Source organism: Pseudophryne corroboree, chromosome 11 (assembly GCF_028390025.1).
Source record: "Pseudophryne corroboree isolate aPseCor3 chromosome 11, aPseCor3.hap2, whole genome shotgun sequence".
Taxonomy (NCBI): Eukaryota; Metazoa; Chordata; class Amphibia; order Anura; family Myobatrachidae; genus Pseudophryne; species Pseudophryne corroboree.
The window spans coordinates 221,337,203-221,343,750 of record NC_086454.1 but is presented as its reverse complement, the minus strand read 5'-3'; positions in this window follow the sequence as shown (position 1 = coordinate 221,343,750).

Sequence of the window (6,548 nt, the reverse complement as noted above, 5' to 3'; positions counted from 1 at the left end):
GTGTTTCTCCGCTGTTGAAATCCCCGTAAAAAAGTGAATTCAGCAATTTCATTGTTTGTTATGGCTTTGGGTGGGGTGGTAGTGAGGCACCCTTTACTGGTTCTCTGCAACTGGTGGTTTTACAAGGATGATGGTGTAAATCTTTTCCCTGCAGGTGTCAGTGTTTTTCTAGATAGCCTTTTTGGTTTTTTTTTGCGTTAGGAATGCGAGTCAGTTGTTTTCTTAGGATGGCGGTTGCGGTTTAGTTAAACCTCTGTTATGGCAGGTAACTCGCTACCAGCCAGCAGTCAGTAAGGCCTAAGTGGTCATTGTGGGGAACCCTCTTTGTAAAGACGGTGAGTGTGTCCTTACCCTGCGGGTGGACAATCGGACATTCCCATGCAGAAGCATCCATGTTTGCAAGAGGAAAGGGTGGGGAGTCCTGCACAATGCAGGTTAGGCATGTAGGAGGTGTTGATGGTATAATTAAATGACTGGAGCTGGTGTTGGTAGCACCTTTCTTTTGCCATCTTCCAACATAAAAATCTAGTTTAAAGATCAGGTCAGCTATCAATAAATACTGTCTGACCTAAATCTAGCTAGTGTCTTTATTATTAAACTAGCTTAAAGTTAAGGTATAAGTTTATCACAATAATATTATGGGCGCCTTGTAAGTTTGCCCACACACATCGCTTTTATAAATTAATGTTTATCATCTAATATATTCACATTTATGTTCACATATACACTGCTCAAAAAAATAAAGGGAACACTTAAACAACACAATGTAACTCCAAGTCAATCACACTTCTGTGAAATCAAACTGTCCACTTAGGAAGCAACACTGATTGACAATCAATTTCACATGCTGTTGTGCAAATGGAATAGACAACAGGTGGAAATTATAGGCAACTAGTAAGACACCCCCAATAATGGAGATGTTCTGCAGGTGGTGACCACAGACCACTTCTCAGCTCCTATGCTTTCTGGCTGATGTTTTGGTCACTTTTGAAAGCTGGCGGTGCTTTCACTCTAGTGGTAGCATGAGACGGAGTCTACAACCCACACAAGTGGCTCAGGTAGTGCAGCTCATCCAGGATGGCACATCAATGCGAGCTGTGGCAAGAAGGTTTGCTGTGTCTGTCAGCGTAGTGGAGGAGGAGCACTGCCAGAGCCCTGCAAAATTACCTCCAGCAAGCCACAAATGTGCATGTGTCTGCTCAAACAATCAGAAACAGACTCCATGAGGGTGGTATGAGGGCCCGACGTCCACAGGTGGGGGTTGTGCTTACAGCCCCACACCGTGCAGGGCATTTGGCATTTGCCAGAGAACACCAAGATTGGCAAATTCGCCACTGGCGCCCTGTGCTCTTCACAGATGAAAGCAGGTTCTCACTGAGCACATGTGACAGACGTGACAGAGTCTGGAGACGCCAAGGAGAACATTCTGCTGCCTGCAACATCCTCCAGCATGACCGGTTTGGCAGTGGGTCAGTAATGGTGTGGGGTGGCATTTCTTTGGGGGGCCGCACAGCCCTCCATGTGCTCGCCAGAGATAACCTGACTGCCATTAGGTACCGAGATGAGATCCTCAGACCCCTTGTGAGACCATATGCTGGTGCGGTTGGCCCTGGGTTCCTGCTAATGCAAGACAATGCTAGACACACACTACTGAGACTCATTTTGACTTGTTTTAAGGACGTTACATCAAAGTTGGATCAGCCTGTAATGTGTTTTTCCACTTTAATTTTGAGTGTGACTCCAAATCCAGACCTCCATGGGTTAATAAATTTGATTTCCATTGATAATTTTTGTGTGATTTTGTTGTCAGCACATTCAACTATGTAAAGAACAAAGTATTTAATAAGAATATTTCATTCATTCAGATCTAGGATTTGTTGTTTTAGTGTTCCCTTTATTTATTTTAAGAAGTGTATATTAAAATAGTAACATGAAGTCATTGTAATTATTAAACATTACAAATAATTCACGTCATATTTTATTTTTAAGTATCTAACAGGTATTAACACAGAACTAAATTTATGGATTCATTGTACTCAGTCACTTTGTTGCCGGAAATACACACATGCACAATTGAAGAGATTTATTAAATTCATGTACAACATATTATTTATAGATATTTATAGAAATACAAGAAGTAGTTATAAATATTTAATCACATGTGGATTCATTTTAGTATGCACTGAATCTTCACCTATATTAAATAAGATGCAGAGTATTTTTATTCAAAGATTAACTCAAACGTAAAATTAAACGGGAAAATCTATAACCTGGAAAAGAATTCAAAACCTGCATAGATAATAACATCCATATTGAATATTGTATAAAATTCATTTTGTCACATAAACTAGAAGGATAATATGAGACTGAAGTTAGCTTCTTATTCAGCCAGCTTCTTATTCACTTCTTATTCAAGCTCTAGCTTCTTATCCACTTCTTATTCGAACTCAAGCTTCTTATTCAGATCATTCAGTTATGCAAGGGTTAATGAGTCTTGGGCCACAAATTTGACACCTGAAATCAACAGAGTAGGGTCCCTTGCATATGACCCACCTGTATTTTGCTTGGCCCAACGCTGTTTTGGGCATGAAATACACTGGCAAAGTGGGCACAAATAGCATTTTTACAAATTGCCCTTTTGAATAAGTAGTTGTAGTTTTGCAAGGGTTAACCAGTGTTGGGCCACAAATTTGACCACTGAAATCAACAGAGGGTGGTCACTTACATATGACCCACTTGTATTTTGCCTGGCCCAACGCTGTTTTGGGCATGAAATACACTGGCAAAGTGGGCACAAACACCATTTTATAAATTGCCATTTTGAATAAGTAGCTGTAGTTTTGCAAGGGTTAACTAGTCTTGGGCCACAAATTTGACACCTGAACTCAACACAGGGTGGACACTTACATATGACCCACTTGTATTTTGCTTGGCCCAATGCTGTTTTGGGCATCAAATACACTGGCAAAGTGGGCACAAACACCATTTTTTACCATTTTGAATAAGTAGCTGCAGTTTTGCAAGGGTTAACCAGTCTTAGGCCACAAATTTGACCACTGAAATCAACAGAGTAGGGTCCCTTGCATATGACCCACTTGTATTTTGCTTGGCTCAACGCTGTTTTGGGCATGAAATACAATGGCAAAGTGTGCACATGCACCATATTTTACCATTTTGAATAAGTAGCTGCAGTTTTGCAAGGGTTATCCAGTCTTGGGCCACAAATTTGACCACTGAAATCAACAGAGGGTGGTCACTTACATATGACCCACTTGTATTTTGCCTGGCCCAACGCTGTTTTGGGCATGAAATACACTGGCAAAGAGGGCACAAACAGCATTTTTATAAATTGCCCTTTTGAATAAGTAGTTGTAGTTTTGCAAGGGTTAACTAGTCTTGGGCCACAAATTTGACACCTGAAATCAACACAGGGTGGTCCCTTACATATGACCCACTTGTATTTTGCTTGGCCCAACGCTGTTTTGGACATCAAATACACTGGCAAAGTGGGCACAAACACCATATTTTACCATTTTAAATAAGTAGCTGTAGTTTTGCAAGAGTTAACTAGGCTTGGGACACAATTGTGAGACGTGCAATCAACAGAATGTGGTCTTTTACATATCACTTACTTGTATTCTGCCTGGCCCAACATTGATTTGTGAATGAAATAAGCTGGCAAAGTGGGCACAACCACCATATTATAATTTACCATTTTGAATATGTAGCTGTAGTTTTGCAACGGTTATGGGCGACATATTTGATACCAGAAATCAAGGGTTAGATTATCTCCTTATCGCACACGGGAGTCACAGAGAGCCTATGTTGAATTAAAGTTGTCTGAAGTCAGGTCCTATCCTTGCTTGAAGGAAGCTATAGTCAGCAGTATTGGGGTGATGGGTCCCAGCAAAGCCCAAGAATATTTTGAGTTGCAGCTGAACCCATCTGAGCCTCCAATGGTCAAACTGGCATAATTGGCCAGACCGAGTAAAACCTGGTTACAGACAGATAAAAACTCTTCTCAGTGGGTAGTGGAAGTGATGGCTCTAGACCAGGCTATATGGGTATTAGACCGTGGTGTAAAACACTGGGCCTTTGCAGGCTGACCCCAGACAATTGAGGAGCTAGCAGTGGTGATTGAGAGGTACCTGACCCTGGGAAAATTCAATAAAGCCAAGCAAGGGTTTTAGCCAGTACCTAAGCCCAGTACCCAGATCCCCATTGTTAAACCAAACAGCCCGTCTCCAGTCATATGTTTTGAGTGCAGAGAGCCCAGTCATGCACAGCGGTACTTCCTAAAGCAGGGAGAGCTAGTGGATTGCAGCTCAGGGAAAACAGCACAACTTGTATTCAGTATGGCGCCTGGCATTATTTCCCCAGCTGAAACTACTGTGTTTCATCTGATGGTACAGATTGAAGGCTGGGATATCTGGGCCTTGGTTGATACTGGCAATGAATTGTCTATCATGTCTGCTAACCTGGTTCTTCCCAGGTCTGGCCAGGCTGTGTTTCTGGTAAAGATGCTATGTATACTTGGTGACATAGAAGAATGCCCATGAGTGCACCTGCCAGTGGTGATTAAAGGAAGACCAGTAAAAATGGTAGCCACAGTAGCTTCCAAACCTCCTTATCCACTAATCCTGGGCCAGGACTTCCCAATGTTGCAGGAGTTTGTTACCTGGCATGACATCAGCAGACAGACAGAGGTTGAGCTGTCGCAGGGGCCAAGATCTACTGGAAGCCAAGGTTATATGACTGTAAAGCCCTCTCTTGCCAGTGAGATTTAGACACATTAGTCCCCCATTTGCGAAAAAGTGTCTTTGCAGGACTTTAGGCGAGATCAACATAACGATGGCAACTTGTCCAATACTTTTTAAAATGTGGTAGTGGTAAATGGTAAGGTAAACTCTGCTTTACCACCTGAAGGTGTACCTTACTTTATGTGAAAAACAATTTGTTTTACCATGTAACTTATTTGCAAGGTAAAAGGGTAGACCAGTTGCTGATTCTCCGAAAACACGAGCAGCTGGTATTGAGGACGGCTCACATGCATTTATGGGGTGGCCATTTAGGGGAGGAGAAAACTCTCCAGCGTATCCAGCTATGGTTCTCCTGGCCAGGCATTCATGCTGCATTAAAAAAATATTGTCAGGAATGCCCAGTGTACCAAGAGAATGCACCCCAGACAGAATTTAGGGCGCCCTTGGTTTTCCTGACTATAATTTCCATGCCTATTGAGCCAATTTTTATAGATCTGATAGGGCCAGTAGAAAAATCAGATCATGGGCATCAGTATATATTGGTGACGGTGGACTACTCCACCGGGTACCCGGAGGCAATACCACTTTGTAACATGAAATCTAGCACTATTGTCCGGGAGTTCTTGATGCTTTATACCCATCTAGGAATACCAAAAGAGATCCTGACCGACTAAGGTACCCCTTTTGTGTCTAAATTAATGAAATACCTGTGTCGCCTGTTAAAGGTGGATAGAATTACCACTTCGGTTTACCACCCGCAGACAGACGGCTTGGTCGAATGCTTTAACAGAACTCTTATGCAGATGATGAAAAGGGCAGTGTCACAGGAGAAGCGAGATTAGGACCTACTCTTACCTTAGCTAATGTTTGCAGTTTGAGAGGTACCCCAAGTCTCTTTTATTACTATTATTATTATCCTTTATTTATATAGGAACTTTATATAGAGACTGTATGGGGTTTAGACCCTTCAAACTCCTCCATGGTAGACAATGCAGAGGGATACTAGATCTATTAAAATATGGGTGGCAGCAGCAATTGTCCCAAGAGCCTAACATCATTCAGTTTGTGTCCCAATTGTATGGCTGTCTAAGGCAAATTGCGCCACTTCTGACCAAGCATATGGTAAGAGCTCAACAGGATCAAAAATGCAGTCATGGCATTACTGCTGTCATCCGGACTTTTAATAGGGGCGACAAGGTACTGTTACTTGTGTCTAGGTACGGCAGGAAGGTAGAAGGAAAGAGGTAAAAGTCTACCATGTGAATTTGTTGAAGCCTTGGAAAGTGCCAGTCAGCCCTCTTTAGTGGCCGTGAAAACCCCAGAATGTCAGGTGCCTACTGAAGTAACTTTGAGTCCTAGCCAGAAACAAGAAGTGGTAAACTTAGTAGCACAGTACCAGGTTGTGTTCTCTGCCCTCCTGGGGAAAACTCAAATCATACAGCATGACAATGTTACTCTACCCGGGGTGGTGACAAAACAAAGGCCATATTGTATATCTGAAGCCCAACAGGCAGCAGTAAAACGGTAACTGGAAGTGATGCAGCGCTTGGGGGTCATAGAGTAGTTAAACAGTGAATGGAATAATCACTTTTTTTAGAGCCCAAGCCTTTTGGAGCTTTGAGATTCTGTAATGACTTCATAAAGTTAAATAAAGTTCCTCTTTTGTGGTTGGGAGAGATGGCGCTCACTGGGGAACAATTTGGGTAAGTGCCGCTAGACCTGGAGGTGTCCTACCTCCTTTTGCAGATATGGAAAGAAAAAATGGACAGCACACTTTGGGGATGTGGA